A 19,239-nucleotide genomic window follows, 5' to 3' on the forward strand; every position below is an offset into this window, starting at 1 on the left:
TTAGAGTCAATCCACTCCAGAAAGTCCAACTCAAACCAAACGTACTCTAACCAAGGCAAGTTTACCTATATAAATTAATGTAAATCAACTTCAAGAAAAGTTCAAAAAAGTTTAACCCAAAACACATTTTATAGACAATAATTATAGTTTTACAGGGATACAATTATGCCAAATAATTGAAATGACAAATGGACTACCACTTACATTTAACTCACAAAAAAATATGAAGAAAAAAACCTGAGACTCTGCCGGACGTTCCCAGAACTACCAGTTTGGGTCTCCCAGGTCTGTCCAGACCCCCTCCCCAAGCCATCTAATCCAACTCAACACCAAGCGGTGATCAGTTGATGATTATGACGATAAAGTCGATCATAGACCTGTGGCCTCAGGTGTCCTGGTGCCAAATGCACTCAGGAACATCAGTGTGTTTGAAAATGGTGTGAAACAAACTGTGTTTTGCATACTAACAGTAACAAAGACTGTTCCTCACGGTTTATAATTGTTATTGCATGCAAAGCTATAATTGTAAAACTATGAAAAGGCATTTTGTGTTAACATTTTTGACTTTCTGGAAAAGATTCATTGGATTAACATCATTACTTATGGAAAAAAATTATTCAGTCAGTGACCGTTTCATTGAATTTGGACTTTCTAGAATGAATTAATAATGCTAACTAAAGTTCTTAATTTTGTGCTCTGAAATATATTAAATTTAGTGGATTTTTGGTTGAAAAGATGACATGCGTGTGCATTGAACGCTATTTAAAAATAAAATATCAGGCTTTTATCTCTATAAAAGTGGGTCACTATTTAATGACCATGCGGAAATGGGGGGTCCGAGGATGAGACCACCCCCCATCTAAACGACAGAGTCAAAAATCCTCGCCGACAGAAGTGCTTTGCTGTTTTAGAATCAAATTAGTCCAGCACCTTCTCTTGAATATACATCTCCTCAAAATGGGTTAAATTAAATCTTCTTTCTCTTTCGACTTTCCCCTTCAGAGGTCGCCACAGCGAATCAATCTCCTCCATCCAACCGTCTTCTGGATCTGTCTCTCTCACACCAACTCCCCTCATGTCCTCCTTTACTACTACTTACTTACTACTACTCCTACATGGCAGCTCTAAACGCAGCATCCTTCTACCAATACGTATATTCACTATCTCTCCTCTGGACATGTTTGAACCATCTCAGTCTGGCCTCTCTGACTTTATCTCCAAGGCCTCTAACATGTAATGTCCCTCTGATGTACTCCTTCCTGATCCTATCCATCGTGGTCACTCCCAATGAGAACCTCAGCATCCTCATCTCTGCTACCTCCAGTTCTGCTTCCAGTCTTTTCCTCAGTGGCACTGTCTCTAGACCAAACAATATGGCTGGTCTCACCACAGGTGAGATAATTTAAACAAATTATTGATATTGTAAAATTGATGCTAGCATCGAAAAATCTTGGTATCGGTCTTCTCAATATAATGGTATGGACTCAGCTATCATTCGTAGGCTGCCTAATAACTTAACATGCAAATGGTCGGTTCTATCAAACGCGGCTACATCATAAGTGCTCCCAAACTTTCTTGTTGCCTTCACATGAAAACATTTTTCCCAACTCCGGGCACAAACTCCAGACATCATTATTTCACAGGCTTCACAACATGTTCCCTTCGCTAATCAAAACACGGCCAATCTAATCACCATGTAGCGACTTGGGATGATTTCAATCTTCTCGTCAGTCTAAATTCAATACGCACAAAAATGGGCGCCGCTTTGAAAATGGCCTAATAAGGCCCAGTTAGAAACCTCCGCGCTCGCAGCTGATATGAAGCCACCAGAGAGCAATTACGCTTTAGCTTAATAGTTAGCAATGGGCCAGAGGAATGTCTTCTCTCTTATCAAGCCCCGACTTGGGAGACTAATCTAATTGAGTGGCTTTTTTTTTTTTTTGTGGTGTGTGATTATTTATGATTAGAAAGTGTTAGCAGAGACTGTCGGGAGGGAGTGATATATCTGGGAATGGTGAGTGTTTGATGCGGATCAGTATTGTGCTCGCATTAATTGCGTCCGAGTGCCTAATGGGGCAGCTTGCGTCTTACAAAGACGACTTTAAATGAAGTCTTTGAATTTTAAAGTCATTGTGAACCGAGTGTAGGCTTCAAAGGAAATGATTTACTACACAGAATAATAAAATAAAAATAGCCAGAAAGACAATTTGGTTCTTGGCAAGTGGTGTTTTTGTCAGCAATCCATCGATTATTATCACTGGAGCCTTTGCGCTCACATCTGCTTTAGGTGTGCAACGCCGTCTGTGAACCACCATGTGAACACGCCGCCCGACTCTTTACCCCTAAAGCTCTCATTTCCTGTTGGGAAAGTCAGTGGAATTGGCTTAAAAGACATGGCTGTGGGGTTAGGTTGGGATTGCAAGGGGTGGGGGGCTAGGCACATTTCCATCCATCAAAAGTAAAACTCTCTGTGACCCATTTTGGTCCAAAATGAAATAATGTTGCTCTTGTTATTTTCATATATTTTAAAAATTCATCCTGAATTTTCGGACAACGGCAAGATAGAGTCTTAAAGAGACAAGCAATGTGTTGCTTTTCCCCAAGACGGAGCTCATTAAAAGAGGGCCTGTGTGTGTTTAACAGATACCAAGGGGTCCCTTTCTTTCAATAACAACTCATTAATGAAGGTTTGTGTTTGGAGGGGAATTAGAGAATCATGAGTCAAATCGGTCTTGTATTGCCCATCAGATCCCAAAACAGCATCCAGGGAGATAAACATGGATGGCAGCAGGGAGAATAATCACCTTTTTTAATGGATCTTAATTTAATTTATGACTTAAAGGGGGCTGCACGGCGTTCGAGTGGTTAGTGCACAGACCTCATAGCTAGGAGACCAGGGTTCAATTCCACCCTCGGCCATCTCTGTGTGGAGTTTGCATGTTCTCCCCGTGCATGCATGGGTTTTCTCCGGGTATTCCAGTTTCCTCCCAAATTCCAAAACATGCTAGGTTAATTGGTGACTCCAAATTGTCCATAGGTATGAATTTGAGTGTGAATGGTTGTTTGTCTATATGTGCCCTGTGATTAGCTGGCAACCAGTCCAGGGTGTACCCTGCCTCTCGCTCGAAGACAGCTGGGATAGGCTCCAGCACCCTCTGCGACCCTCGTGAGGAAAAGCGGTAGAAAATGAATGAATGAATGACTTAAAGGAAAACTGCCCTTATTTTGACCATCATTCACAATTCTTGTGTGAAACATGAACGCACATCTCTAAGATCTAAAAACAAAAAGAGGCAGCTAAAATTGCACATACTGAAGTCCAAAAAGCGGCAACAACGTTCCATTCACATAACTGCATATTCACCAAGTTGAGATAATTCGCATTGTTTATTCGCATTCGCATCATTATTATTATCATCATATCATCACATTGAAGAACTACTTTACTAGCGTAGTGACACCTGGCTAGTGAGAAGCTTCACCACACGCTTGCTCACTGCGCGTCAGGCCACTACCGAAAGGTAACCCTTTATAGTCCTATGTAACGCCACTGCTGGTTTTTGTTTTGTTTTTAAGTTTGCAAAAGTCAATTCTTAGGTGTAGCGTTCATTTCTGTATCGCTATGTGAAATCAATGTGCCCAGGAAGGAAGTTCCAGGAATGCTTAAAGTAAGTCAAAATACTGCAAGTATGAAAAGTTGGAAATTTTTGTGTTTTAATGGTAGGCTTTGAAGGTAGAATAGATGTGTGCATTATTTACCCGTCTCTTTTTATCTGTTTTCATATCTTAAGAACGCACAGAAAAGACAAAGCCACGTGTGTTCATGTCTCACATATGGGTTGTGAATGATGGGGCAAAATTCCAAAAAAGTGCAGTCCTTGAAACACTTAAAATCAGATTATTCTGGATGGCATCATTATTTATATGCTCTTTAGGATGGACGCATTTTGTTGAAATGTTCCCAAATGTGACAAGCCGGGTCTGTTATAGCTCTTAGGTTACTTTCAAAGCTGGAACATTGTCGGGTCAACTTCGGCCCCACGTTGACTACAGCTACACTGCAGTTATTTAAAAAAGGACCCCCTGGATGTACAGGTTGTATATTTTGTAAGGCTAACACTGCAACTTTTATTTTCAGTTATTAAACCCCATAAATTGGATTGACTTGATGTCTGGATGATCAATATGCACTACAAAAAACCCTTTGTAACATTTGTGGTAACGTTTGACCGTTTATCCAAATCACATCAAAAAATGGCACACACCTTTAGGGGACTGGCAAGCACATGCCTGAAAAATGTGAGTAATAATGGTTGAAAAACATGGCCGCCATCAAGCAAAACATCTTTTGCAGACACTGGAGGGATTTCACAACTGACTGCATGCAATTCATTCACCATTATTCTAATGATTTTAACATTTTGAGGATATCTATTGCATGTATTATGGCATGTACCATTTGGGGGCGCCAAATTTTTACAGATGTGTGAAAAAATTATATACTTATATACACACACACAAATACAAGAGGTCTTGACCAGTCCAGGGTATACCCAGCCCCTCGCTCAAAGACAGCTGGGATAGGCTCCAGCATGCCCACAACCCTTGTGAGGATAAGCAACATAGAAAGTGGATGGATGGATGATGTACTTCAATGTAACCTTGTTAAGTATGTTGCAAATACACATAACATTTGTCTAAATCTAGCCCTAGAACATAACTGTCCATCTAAAAATACTACAATGCCTTAAAAAACACAACATCATAAGAGAAGAAATACAATTGGTGGGTGGGGGTGAATAGAAGAGGAGAGTACTGGGTAATCCCTGCTGTGATTTATGTCCTGTATGACCATTAAACATGTTATGTGTACAAAGACAACACGCCAGTTTATTGCAAAAAAATAAAATAAAATAAATAAATACCTGCCCTCTTTCAGATAACAAGTGTTCCATTTTTCCCTGCTTCAAAAGAGGCGCGGTGCTGCAGGGGAGGAAACACAATTACAGAACAATAACAACATTGAAATGTAAAAAGGTGGTGAAATGTGGGTTATTGTAGGGAGCGAGGGGGGGGGGGGGGGGGGTGTGGGGGGGCTCTAAGAGTGATTAATGGGCAATCATCTTGCTATTTGTGCTGACTGAGATTTACATTTGCCGTTATTGCCCCATCCAAAACGGTTTATGAAGTCGTTTGTGTACAGCGAGCGTCCAATGACGGCTGGTTAGGTCGGAAGATGTTGTCGCATCACAGAGAAATGACTGGGAAAGGGTTGTTGGTGGTTTGTAGAGGTATTTTTTCCTTGCCTCTATCGCCAAAGAGCTGGTTCATGTTGGTTTTCTTAATAGATTGGTTCTAGACGCAGGGCATGTGGCTGATTTGCATACTAACAGTGATTGGATGGTTACTGAGGAGAGGGAGGAAGGGGCAATGAGTGGATCTATCTTCTGCTGCATTTTAGAAATTTTTTTTTTAGGGGGCGTTGCACCTTGCACCCCCGCTCCTCTGAATTTGCTCCAGAAAGCCAAAATATGTTAACACAAAACACATTATAGTAGAATATAGTTTTTGGGGTGTCTCAGAATAGCCGAATATTCGACAAATGGACGATAGGACTACTTACTAATCTTGCAGTTGAGTCATACAGTAAGTGTAAGTGTCATGTAATCGAGATTGTACCATTCTGAGTACACTGGGAATGCTGAACATACAGTTTTACATGGTAAAAACAATGCATTTGTTTTTGTCGTATATAGCCGATTTTGATACTAATTGAGCCTAATTTGTTCTTATAGGTGACCTATTATGCTTTTTCCACATTTCTGATCTATAAATGTAGTTAGAATGTTGTATTCTTGTGTTAAACAATGCCAAAGTTTCAGGTAATGAGGTTTGCGCATTTGGAAGTGATCCCTGAAAGAAGTTTGGGATGGCTCAAAACGCTTAGTTTCAGAAGGCGTGGTAAAACTGCCCCCTTTGTGATGTCACAGAGGGGCTGACTTCCGTATATGGGCATGGCTGTAAGCCAAATAACCTCCCCCAAGCTGTGCTTCCCTTGCTCTCCCTCAGGCTTTGCTCCTCTGTTTATTTGCCAGCAATGGCTTGTACAGCAAAGCCACATTTGTTTACAATTCCTAACGAGGCCACCATCATTAGAGTTCCTGATTCCCTACCAGCAAAAGAAATCTGCTAAACTCAAAATAACCTTTTTTACTAAGCATTTTCCTCACCAACGTGTGGTCTTTAGTGAATTAAATATATAAGTTATGATTTCACATCAAACAGGACACTTTTGAACTGCAATGTCATAATTTTCACAGACACATGACTAAACAACATTTACTCGCATTTTGATAAAGAAGGTGAGCAATACTATCGAATTAAAAAAATAAAGGTGCGGTTCATGTTCATCTCACTACTAAATCATGTCTTTCGGAACAATCACATTGTCAGTAAAGGTAAAAGTAACCTTAAATGGTTATATTTATATTTTTCAGAATTATCTTAGGCATGTAAAACTATTATTGTAAAACTAGGAAAAATGTGTTTTTGGTTAGCATTTTTTCGACTTGTGGAAGAATTGTGTGAACAAGGACGGTTTGTGATAAAATACATGAAGAACACAGTTGGACTCCTGCAGTGTTTTAATAATATGACAAGATGCGCTCCATATTGTTTGCTAACCGGAACATGTACACAAACCAAGGCAAGACTTTGGTGTATATATTCAGCATAAACCAAGACACACTAACTGGGGTGTAGGCTAACGGAGGTTTCGCTGTGTGTATATATATATATATACACACATATGTATATATAAAAAAAGAGTTATAGGCATAAAAATTGCCCCCCCAAAATACATATATTTTTTAAAAATGCAACAACACAACAATAATATAACTAATAACTAATAATCAAAAAACTAAATTAACAATTAAGCTTTGCTTCTTCCTGCTCCTTTTCAGACACGTGTAGTAATGAGGTGTTGTATGTGTGTATGTACGTATATATGTGCGTGTATGTATATATATACAGTGAAGAAAATAAGTATTTGAACACCCTGCTATTTTGCTATTTCTCCCACTTAGAAATCATGGAGGGTTCTGAAATTTTCATCGTAGGTGCATGTCCACTGTGAGAGAGATAAACTAAAAAGAAAAATCCAGAAATCACAATGCATGATTTTTTAACAATTTATTTGTGTGATACAGCTGCAAATAAGTATTTGAACACCTGTGTATCATCTAGAATTCTGACCCTGAAAGACCTGTTAGTCTGCCCATTAGAAGTCCACCTGCACTCCATGTATCATCCTGAATCAGATGCACCTGTTTGAGGTCGTTAGCTGCATAAAGACACCTGTCCACCCCATACAATCAGTAAGACTTTAACTTGTAACATGGCGAAGACCAAAGAGCTGTCCAAAGACACCAGAGACAAAATTGTACACCTCCACAAGGCTGGAAAGGGCTACGGAGCAATTACCAAGCAGCTTGGTGAAAAAAGGTCCACTGTTGGAGCTATCATTAGAAAATGGAAGAAGCTAAACATGACGGTCAATCTCAATCGGAGTGGAGCCCCATGCAAGATATCACCTCGTGGGGTCTCAATGATTCTAAGAAAGGTGAGGAATCAGCCCAGAACTACACGACAGGACTTGGTCAATGACCTGAAAAGAGCTGGGACCACCGTTTCCAAGGTTACTGTAGGTAATACACTAAGACGTCATGATGTGAAATCATGCATGGCACGAAAGGTTCCCCTGCTTAAACCAGCACATGTCAAGGCCCGTCTTAAGTTTGCTTATGACCATTTGGATGATACAGAGGAGTCATGGGAGAAAGTTTTATGGTCAGATGAGACCAAAATAGAACTTTTTGGTCATAATTCCAATAAGCGTGTTTGGAGGAAGAAGAATGAAGAGTACAATCCGAAGAACACCATCCCTACTGTGAAGCATGGGGGTGGTAGCATCATGCTTTGGGGGTGTTTTTCTGCACATGGGACAGGACGAGTGCACTGCATTAAAGAGAGGATGACTGGGGCCGTGTATTGTGAGATTTTGGGGAACAACCTCCTTCCCTCTGTCAGAGCATTGAAGATGGGTCGTGGCTGGGTCTTCCAACACGACAACGACCCGAAGCACACAGCCAGGAAAACCAAGGAGTGGCTCCGTAAGAAGCATATCAAGGTTCTAGCATGGCCCAGCCAGTCTCCAGACCTGAACCCAATCGAAAATCTTTGGAGGGAGCTCAAACTCCGTGTTTCTCAGCGACAGCCCAGAAACCTGACTGATCTAGAGAAGATCTGTGTGGAGGAGTGGGCCAAGATCCCTCCTGCAGTGTGTGCAAACCTGGTGAAAAACTACAGGAAACGTTTGACCTATGTAATAGCAAACAAAGGCTACTGTACCAAATATTAACATTCATTTTCTCAGGTGTTCAAATACTTATTTGCAGCTGTATCACACAAATAAATTGTTAAAAAATCATGCATTGTGATTTCTGGATTTTTCTTTTTAGTTTATCTCTCTCACAGTGGACATGCACCTACGATGAAAATTTCAGACCCCTCCATGATTTCTAAGTGGGAGAAATAGCAAAATAGCAGGGTGTTCAAATACTTATTTTCTTCACTGTATATATATATATATATATATCGTAAGTGTATTGTATTGTAAGTGTATATGTGAGAAAGAATAATGTAACATAGTATGCATGTCTGAAATAAATTAAGAAAAGAAAGAAAGAAACACTTCATAAAAAAAATAAAGAATAATGCCATCAATGCACCACAGAGCTTCTTGATACTTTAGCACTTTAAGTGTTTCTGCTTGCGATATTTGACGCTGACAACAACCAGGCCCGCTCCAGCAGGATTTATTTAAAAAAATATCCCTAATCCTCTAATGACGTCTCCTCTTCTCTACAACAGATACCGACTTTCTTCACCTTGCCTGAAAACTCCCAGGGCCACTAAGTGGTCTATATGATGACTTAAGCTGGTGGGACTAAAAGGTTGGATGCAGGGGTAGCGACAGGAAGCAGGGCCGTGGCTTGCGGTGTCACGACAAGTGAAGAGAGCGAGGAGAGGGAGGGAGGTAAGGGTGGCGACCAAAAAACAGACGAAACATTCACCCCATAGAAAACGCATTGCGTGGACTAATGGGGAAATTGTTTATGAACTATTTGCAGTGCACCTGAAAATACCTCCAGTGAAATTATGTTTGGCAAGACACGTCGCTTTGAAGCCGACGGAGTGGCAATAAAAATTAGGCCTTCATTAGCGAGCCGGGGCCTTTCAAACTGAATTGGCCCAGTCTCGGCGGGTCAGGAGCGTTTAAGGGAGCGCTCCGCTTCCTTTGGCTCTGGCAGCTGCAAACACATGGAAGCAATTTTCCCTGATTCTTTTGCTGTTTTTATGACTTTCCCCTTTCATTTTGTTTCTCTCACTCACACACACACACATACACACACCACACTACACTCCTTTTATGTTGTATTTAGGAAATTAACACTAACCGACAAATTACTTTGTAAATAAAAATGTAGAGCGCTAAAATATTGAAAATCAGAAAATGCCCTAAAGGCTATCGTTCTAGCAGAGACAAAGAAATCCTTGAGAATGAGCTAAGCGAGGCCATTTATTCGGAACACATAAAAATCACTTAAGGGCATACGGCGGTCAAATAACAACAAAAAAAAAAACTTGCAGCGTAATCTCAAAGACAATCAGATGGCACCAAAGTCCAGTGGAACGTAATCAACAAAGATGTAAGCTAATTACTTAATCGCTTACATGAGCAAAATCACATTATCGCAACAAGAAATTGCCGGTGTGATTGAATTACCGATATTTATCGTCTAATGGTGCTGATTAGCACTCAGTGCTAATCTGTCATCCTGAAAGGCCCCGATATTAATGACATCGATCTAAAAAAATAATAAACACGTAATATGAAAGAGGTGTTTGTGGACTCGGCAGCCACATGGCTTTGCTTTGGAATGTGCAATATTTAGCTAACGACATGCACGGCAAAATGTTGACTTATTTAATTGGAGTTGTTTTGCCCCATTAACCTGTTGTCTGACTTGTGTTTTTTGCACGCAAACGGTCTTCAACGTCTCAAACAACAGAAAAAGCCCTACTGTTTGCAGTTTTCCTTGCCTCTGTCGCCAAAGCACTCGATCATGCGGGGTTCATTTGGTTTTCCTGAAACCGTGTGGTTCTCCACCTAACATTACATGGCTATTCATTCATTCATTTTCTACCGCTTTTTCCTCACGAGGGTCGCGGGGGTGCTGGAGCCTATCCCAGCTGTCTTCGGGCGAGAGGTGGGGTACACCCTGGACTAGTCGCCAGCCAATCACAGGGCACATATAGACAAACAACCATTCACACTCACATTCATACCTATGGACAATTTGAAGTGGCCAATTAACCTTGGTTAACAGGTAATAATTGCAGTATTTTGACTTACTTTAAGCAACTTCCTTCCTGGGCACATTGATTTTACACGGCGATACAGAAATGAACGCTACACCTAAGAATTGACTTTTGCAAACTTAAAAAAAAAAACAAAACCAGCAGTGGCGTTACATAGGACTACAAAGGGTTACCTTTTGGTAGTGGCCTGACGCGCAGTGAGCAAGCGTGTGGTGAAGCTTGTCACTAGCCAGGTGTCACTACGCTAGTAAAGTAGTTCTTCAGTGTGATGATATGATGATAGTAACAATAACAGGAGCCTATCCCAGATGTCTTCGAGCGAGAGGCGGGGTACACACTGGACTGGTCGCCAGCCAATCACAGGGCACATACGTATAGACAAACAACCATTCACACTCACATTCATACCTATGGACAATTTGGAGTCCCCAATTAACCTAGCATGTTTTTGGAATGTGGGAGGAAACCGGAGTACCCGGAGAAAACCCACGCATGCACGGGGAGAACATGCAAACTCCACACAGAGATAGCCGAGAGTGGAATTGAACCCTGGTCTCCTAGCTGTGAAGTCTATGCGCTAACCACTCGACCACCGTGCCACCCTACATGGCTATTAAAATTACAAAAAAACTTTGTGGTACACCATACATTATGTATTCTAAGTTGTTTTTTCAATGACCCGAGACGTTAACTCTGAAATACACCAGGTTTTTATTTTGCAATATTTTATGCACCTTTTTGGAAAGCCTTTGAAAAATCCCAAACGGAGCTTAGTTGTGTGAAGTTATTCACCGGCGCTCACTCTAATGCAACAGAAGCAGGAAGCATAAATTATGCATCAGGAATATGTATGTGTATTGACTTTAATAAGAGCTATTTCCTACATTGCAGAGAACCACTTGGGTGCTTGCGAACGCTCACTTGTTCTGTCGTCTCTCACATACTTTTTTTTTGACATCCAGCTGTGTTTTTTGGGGTGTGATGTGAGGGTGGGGTGAAATAAACAACAAAAAAAGACAGCATAATTAAAATAATAGCGTCTCCTCTTGTTTGGGGGTTTGGATGTTTTCTCGCAGCTGGATGTTGGCAAGGTTGAAGGCATTTGCGGGACGTGTCGAGGAGCGTTAACGTACGGCGGCTTTGTTTGATTGCGATAACTAATCAAGTTGTTGCTGACAGGCTTTCTGTACAATTGTTTTTTGTTTTTTTTTTACCATTTCCAAGTGACATTCAGTCAAGAGTTAACGCTACTTTGTGACACAGACAGAGACGACAGTGTGACTCATTACAAGGTGGCAAAGCATATTGAGATGCACTCACCAAGAATCGTATTTATTCTTAATTAACTATGACGTAAGATGGTTGCAGCAGTTGGTGTCAAAGGAGAATTCAATGTTCTTGAAATAAAGATAATAGGAATTCTATATTTGTCCCACAGTCACAATTCCAAACCTTACTTTTCTAATAGACTATTGATTTTGATTGACAAACATTGTCAATGTCAAAGCAAGAGTTTTTGATTTGCCGGTATCCTTACTAATGACATCTGTATTATAGTAGGGATTGTTAGCTACCAACTTTTAAGACTTCCTAGGACAGGGGTCTCAAACTCAATTTACTTGGGGGCCACTGGAGCTACGGTCTGGGTGAGACTGGGGCGCATCAGGTTTTCAAAAAAAAACAAAAAAAAAAACGCATTTATTAAAAACAAAAAAATAAAAAAAACTTCTCTTTGGTTCCAATTTTCTACAAGAAAAGCTCTGATAAAACATTCCACTGTTCTCAAATATCTTACTTTTTATTTTTCTACACAAAATAAGATGAAAAATAAATAAAAAAACAAGAATAAAGAAAATCAATCAATCAGTAATAAATAAATAAATATAATAATAATAAAATGGCAAATAATACAAACTTAAGAAACCACATATAGTTGGTGGGTAGACAAATTATTTTTTTTTCAGATTAAAATTAACAAAGCATTATTAGAGCCCTGTAGACATGACAAAACACGGCTATCGTCACATTTATACTTTTTTTATTTACAACATATTGCGCAACTGCAGGGTCTTGAGACACATGCTAACTCGCAAACTAGAGCGCTAGCGACCTAAACGGTAGCCTTCAAGTTATTTCCTTTAAACTTAAATAGCCAAAAACTTACCACTTCCACACAGATAGGGAGGATAACTATTAACAGTTATTTAACCTTTAACATGAACATTAATCAAAAGTAATAATTTTTTCTGGGTACATGATACCATACAGCATCCATATCAAACTTGCGCGGGCCGCACTGACATTAAACTTTCATATCAAGGCGGGGGCCTCAAACTAGTGTCCTGCCAGCCACATTTGGCCCGCGGGCCACGTGTTTGAGACCCCTGTCCTGGGATTATGTCTTCACAATCAAAACACAAATCCAATTGATTTCTAAGGACAAACAAAAAACTTAATGAATAAAATCAAAGGCCAATGTCATATGTTGACAGTAGCAATCGTCTTATAGTCGTCTCTCAGTCAATTGTCAATCACATTTTGATTTTCACTGACCAACCTTGATGCCTATGAAGGTATTCAGGGATGATCCAATGCCCTACTATAGTCAAAAATACCATCGACCAATTATGTCAACAAACCGAGAACCATCCAACCAAACTCTTTTGGTTTTTAAGGGCAAAATGTAATGCTTAATATTTTGGCAATAAAAATAAAATAATTGATATTGTCTCACAGTGAAACACATTTAAACCCCACAACAGTTTTTTTTTTCCTCAGACTACTGATTTTGATGTGGGATCAACCAAACTTTACTGATTTTAATATCATTGACATCAAAGATCAGTCCCCTTCATAATGACATGTTTATCATAGTCCGGATCATTATCTTCAAGGCAATCACTTCGGGTGATTATGTCGACAAAATCAGAGCAAGATCGCCATTACTATTGAATGCTGAGGCAGCTCAAATGAAAATGCAATATTTTGATGATAAATACACACAAAAATAATGTTTTTTTTCTCAAACCAGTAGAATTTAGCGGCACTATAGTACAAGTCAAAATGAATGTTGTGCTTTTATTTATTTTTGGTGTCAAAGCGGAACCTATTAAGAATTTAAGAATTGTGTAAATTGTGTGGAATTGACCAAATCCACGTTGTACATCTTGCCGTCACTACGGTTGCAAAGGTAACGCTGGCCCCTTTCCCATCTGACTTCGGGTAAATAGTGAACTGGTCGCCAGACACATATTGACAAAACCATTTTTTACAGTCCCATTCAAACTTATGGACTATTTAGAGTCTAGTACCCAGAGAAAACCTACACATGCACGGACGGAGCACGGAGAACGTGCAAATTCCACACAGAAATGTCCAAATGTCCAAACATGCCAAACACGAGGCCATCTTGTCTTGAAGCAAAATTGTGTGTACTACGTGGCTGCAACCAGCAGAAGTACTGTTTATTCAGTTAGTTTTTCCAACTAAACTTCAGTCGGATATTTTCAATCCACTTTCCTTCATTGCTACACAGCAACGTTAGCTCTGAGCAGAAATTACTTTCATTTGTCCTGAAACACTCTTCATGTTCTCCACCTCTGCTGCTTTGTGAGTATGCATGCTAGCGCTTGATTTCTTTAGCCCCGGGGCGAGGTAGAAGCTTCTTTTTGGATTTTCACATTCTACTATGGTAACCTGCACCATATACTTTCATGAACATGAAAGCACATACTGTCAAAAACTAGTAACTACTCTTCTATTTCTTTATGGGCGCCGACCCTTGACAGCAAACGGATGCCGTTCACATGGAAGTGCCGGGAGAAAAGTGAGAGGTCAATTGTCGAGGGCTGAGGGAGACCACAAAGAAGATGTCATCAAAGAAAAATGCTTAAAGGAGCACACGCTGAGAGAAGGATGCTTAACAAGAGGGGGGGTAGGGTGCTATTAAGATGACATCAGGTACAAGCTCTCAACAGCTGCATGGAGGTGCCGCCTCTTAGGAAGGGCAGAAACAAGGGAACACTGATAGACTTAACAACGACAAGGGAACAGAGTCATCACCCGGCTAAGCATGTGCTGATTGAGCCCGGCCCTTTTTAAACCGGCATGCCTTTGGAGACCCGCTAGTTGGCAGCCGGTCCATAAGGGTGCCAGTGGAGGCACGGCGCCTCAAAAAAAAAAAAAAAAAAAAAAATCCCCATTGCCGCCTCACTGAGTGAGTGCATGTTTTGCGTGGAATGCTCAGAGACTCACTTTAGACTCAACGTTCTGATGGAGGCAACAGCTGGGATATGACATCAGCCTGAGCCTTGGCCATGTTTTTACTCACTGGAGCAATTCTGCCACTTTAAAAGGTTCCATCAGTACCATTCGGGTGAGCTGCAGAGAGCAGCTTTTCATCTCTTTGGCCCTGCGAGCCGCCAGCTGGTCCGAGAGAGGCCAGGGCACTGTACTCATAAACGGCTCATTGTCTTTGGAAGTGCCCAGGCGATAACTTAAACACTTTTTAAGATGGTTAACCCTTAAATGTCCATTCTTTGATCCACTTTTACATTTGCAGTTACAAAACTTTTTAAATAACTTCAGCTTGTGCTTTAAGTGTTAATAGACATCAAAACTAGTCCAAAGTCTTGATCCAAACCATCCATATATGGTTTTTTTTGGTGGGGAGGGGGGTATTGACTGCCAGCCATATTTATTGGCCTACAGGAAACATACTATACACAAAATTAAACATGAAATGTTATGATAAGCCTCTACCTGCCCACACGCACACACAAAACTTTAAATTATTATTATTTATTCTAAATTATTTAAATTATTTGTACAAATTACTGTTTACGTTGTACATTGTTCATATTTGATGTCATCTATTTATTCTCCACATTATTATATATTATTATACAGGAGCCAGGCAACAACATTTCATTGGCAATTTCACTGCTGTGTTATTGTGCAATGACAATAAATAAAGTCTATCTATCTAGTCTATCTAAAAGGATTAAGGACACGTGTAATTATAATTACAGGGAAATTTGTCAAAGAGTAAGTAATTTACGAACAAATAAAGAATAAAATAATGAGAAGAGTATCTTACCAACATGGCACAGCCACAAGAAAGTAAAGTTGTATCCCTGTAAGGAAAAAAAAGAGACAGTTGTCAGTTGTAAACAACCTTGAAATACGCATTAAAACCACCTACAAGACTAATGTCAAACATTACATTGTTAATTAAGACAAAAAAACCTGTTACTAACAACTACTAATAGCAGCAGAACATCCTGCTTTTAAAGACACTGAAGTCGTCCACATTTTCGGCCGTTTGAGTTCTGTTTCTCGCACAATATTACACTATTCTTAAATTACAGACAATGGCATACATGTATTAGTCTTCTTCAGTTTTTCAATAACTTTGCAGAAGACTGGTTTAAAATGTAGAAATGTATGCTACATTTTTCTTTCAACCGTCATCAACAGCCAAACTAGCACAGTGTTCTTACGCTACCTGTAAAATATCCCGCTTGCTTCTAAGCTAGCTATTTTTGCAATTTTTTTTTCTTAAGTATGGCTTCCATGCCTTTTTGGGAAATTGGCATATTGAGGCAATTGTAGAACGGCCCCTCTAAATTATGTTTTCAATAGTGAAATTGTAAACAAAGGATAATGGGACTTTAGGGGTGTTATTTCATGTCTACAGGGCTCTAATAATATACATCGTATTTACAATGTCATAATCAGGTTTTCTATGCTCTATGAAAATATTAGATTTTATTTTAATATTAGTGGGAATGGTTGTTTGTCTATATGTGCCCTGTGATTGGCTGGCGACCAGTACAGGGTGTACCCCGCCTCTCGCCCTGGGATAGGCTCCAGCACCCCCGCGACCCTCGTACTTGCTTAATAACACGTTATCGTGGATCACCATTATTTTAACATTTGCAAAATAACCCTTCTGTTTGCTAACTTGTTAATGTTTTGAGCTACTTTTTTGTGTGTGTGAGTGACGGACAGAAAAGCTCTGTTGGTCAGCATGTACAAATCTCCATATGCTGAACATACAGGAATAGACTTATTCTCTCTGGAAAAAAAAACGATATTTAGGAAACAATATGGTACTTTCGTCATTGACTAAAATGTACAGACAAAAAAAAAAAAAGACAGGTTTGTTCTTCCACCACACGCATGCTTTTAAAAAGCCTGGTGTAGACACAGCTTTTCTGCAGTCGAAGCAAAGCAGCACCCATGTCTCATATGTCGGACATGTTTTGGCAACATTTCCCAATCATGGGTTTGACCTCTGGACAGGTACTTGAGGATGAATTTTCATGAGTGTTACCGAGCAGCACTTTGAATCCCGGCTTCCTGCAAGGGGGCCCTCTTAGAAACACTAAACTCAACCTCCACAAGAGTGCATGCTGCGATTTGAGTGTTTGAAGCTTACAAAAAAAAATCCTTTTTTTTGTCTTTGTCTGGTGTCCAAGTATCCTTTCCAGCATGACACCGAGGGACCAATTGAGAAAGAACTCTATTTGCACTGCTCTGCGCTGTTTTACGTCTGAACAGAACAGAAAGCACACATTGCCTGCAGTCAGTAATCACTAGGGTGGAAGAAAAGAGTAGTAAAAAAAAAAAAACAGGCAGTTACAAAGCAGCTTAGCACATTTAGCAAGCACTTATTAGGCCGCGTGCCTCTCCGCCTTGGCTGCCGAGAGATAAAGTCGAGCTATTTTGCTTCAGACGGATGGCGAGTCTGGGGTATTTCTGATGAAATGTGGTGACATCGAGAAGACTCGCTCGCTCGCTCTCCTTCGGCGTAGATCTACACACCTCAGAGGGTTGAGGCGGTTTGATACATATTTGTGTAGCAAAGCGTGCCGAGTGTTTAAAAGCTTTTAGGGCCGCCTGGATTCATGCTTCTGTTGTTTTCATGTTTTAAAGTTTTAATGTGACTGTGTGTGTTTGTCCAGAACCTGCAAGCTATGTAAACTTTAAGACATTTAAATTTGACTAAATAAACTGATTCATTCACTCATTCATTTTCGCTAAAATTGCTGTAATCATACTTGGTTATATGTTACTGTACTGTCATTTTTTTACCCATTTTTTAAAATATATCTTTTAACTGAAATAAAATGAATGGCTAAAATGAAGACACCTTCTATCACAACAACCACATAGTTTAATTTAGACATTAACAGTGATTAATCTGATGTATTAATCTTATTAATCAATGTATCCATTTCTATTCCTGCAATCCAACAACATTGATAGCGCCTGAGGTAGTTATTCATGCTAGAGCCATGTGCAGTACATTGACAATTAATTTGCAAGGTGCATAATTAATAATATTAATATTAATGATATGTGCATTGTGATTAAAATGCTGTTTATTTGTTATTTTGCCATGCACAACAAAATTAAATGCCATATTTCCTGTGTGTACAAATGTTTCGCCACTAAAAAACAATCCTGTCACAGACTTCAAATTTAATTTTAAATTTAAATTAAATTAAATTAAATTCATTTTGTTGATTTTCTGTTAAATAATGCATATATTTTTGATATTCTGCCCATGTCCTTGTGTGGCAGGCTTTTGCTCAAACATGCAAGCAGACGGACTAAGCCTGTTCACATTTGCCGCGTCAGATTCTTTGGTATTATATTCGGCACATATCGAGGAGGACAGTTGTTTGGATACCGCATACCGGGATAAAGGAAAAAGCGTTAGACTGAATATGGATTACTGGAGGGTGCTTCTACCATTAACTGTCCCGACTATTTTTCCTTAACCCAGTCCTGGGAAAACACACACATTAATATAAATATATCTATATCTATATACACATGTGTGTTTTGTATCTTGCAGTCTCTGGATAGATCGGTCCGTGTCAATTACTGCCAATAAAACAACATAGCTTTTGTGGCCAATTTCTTTTAATGCGTGTTAAAAGATGCTCAATTAACTGGTTTGTCAACATGCAGAACTGATTTTGTAACCGATACTGGTAGCTGACAGTGCTTAGTCTCAATGTATCAATAACTACTCATCTAATCTCATTTAATTTGTATTTCATACATTTTACTGGGGTATGACGGCAGTATGACAAAAATGTTTTATTTGAGTGAATATTTTTTTCTTAATTATTGCTCTTTTTTTGTGTTACCTTCTTTATGACATTGCTGCCCCTTGCAACTTGTTTGGCTCCATTTTGCAGCCGTGATCCAAATAAAATCAGAGATTTGAGGTAAGAAATCCTATTGAATTCAAGAAATAACTCATAGCAAAACAGGAAGGTGGTGTCTGTGTTGTTTTTTTCTGCCACATCCTGTCTTCAATGAGGGTAAAGGTCACCTTAAATATTCATTTATCCCATTCATTAGTGATTTATATGCATTTTTTATTATTTTCGGTATGTAATGGTAATGGTTTTATTTCATTTGAACATGCATCAGATTACAATTGAGTGCATTACAATCAGTTCATAATCAGTTTTATGTAAAACTATAAAATGTAAAAATTATAAAAACACACTACTTACTAAAACACACAGAGCATGAGTCTTATTTATGTCTTCAACTTGAATCAAAACTCAATCTGATTATGTCTGCTATAACTCCAAATTGTCCATAGGTATGAATGTGAGTGTGAATGGTTGTTTGTCTATATGTGCCCTGTGATTGGCTGGCGACCAGTCCAGGGTGTACCCTGCCTCTCACCCGAAGACAGCTGGGATAGCCTCCAGCACCCCCGCGACGCTCGTGAGGATAAGCGGTAGAAAATGAATGATTGAA

The 19,239-nt window shown here is 39.6% G+C and overlaps 1 long non-coding RNA gene across 1 annotated transcript in view; it reads right to left on the reverse strand.

Moving 5' to 3' along the window:
• LOC131135366 (uncharacterized) overlaps window positions 1-19,239 on the reverse strand; it is a 183,423-nt gene that overhangs the window by 149,273 nt on the left and 14,911 nt on the right. Inside the window, exons 5-6 of the long non-coding RNA XR_009131584.1 lie at window positions 16,889-17,002; window positions 15,545-15,581 (exon numbers count right to left, since the gene is read on the reverse strand). This is a non-coding gene — a long non-coding RNA (uncharacterized LOC131135366). The remainder of the gene's footprint in view (window positions 1-15,544; window positions 15,582-16,888; window positions 17,003-19,239) is intronic.

This window comes from Doryrhamphus excisus, chromosome 9, assembly GCF_030265055.1.
Source record: "Doryrhamphus excisus isolate RoL2022-K1 chromosome 9, RoL_Dexc_1.0, whole genome shotgun sequence".
In the NCBI taxonomy this organism is placed as follows: Eukaryota; Metazoa; Chordata; class Actinopteri; order Syngnathiformes; family Syngnathidae; genus Doryrhamphus; species Doryrhamphus excisus.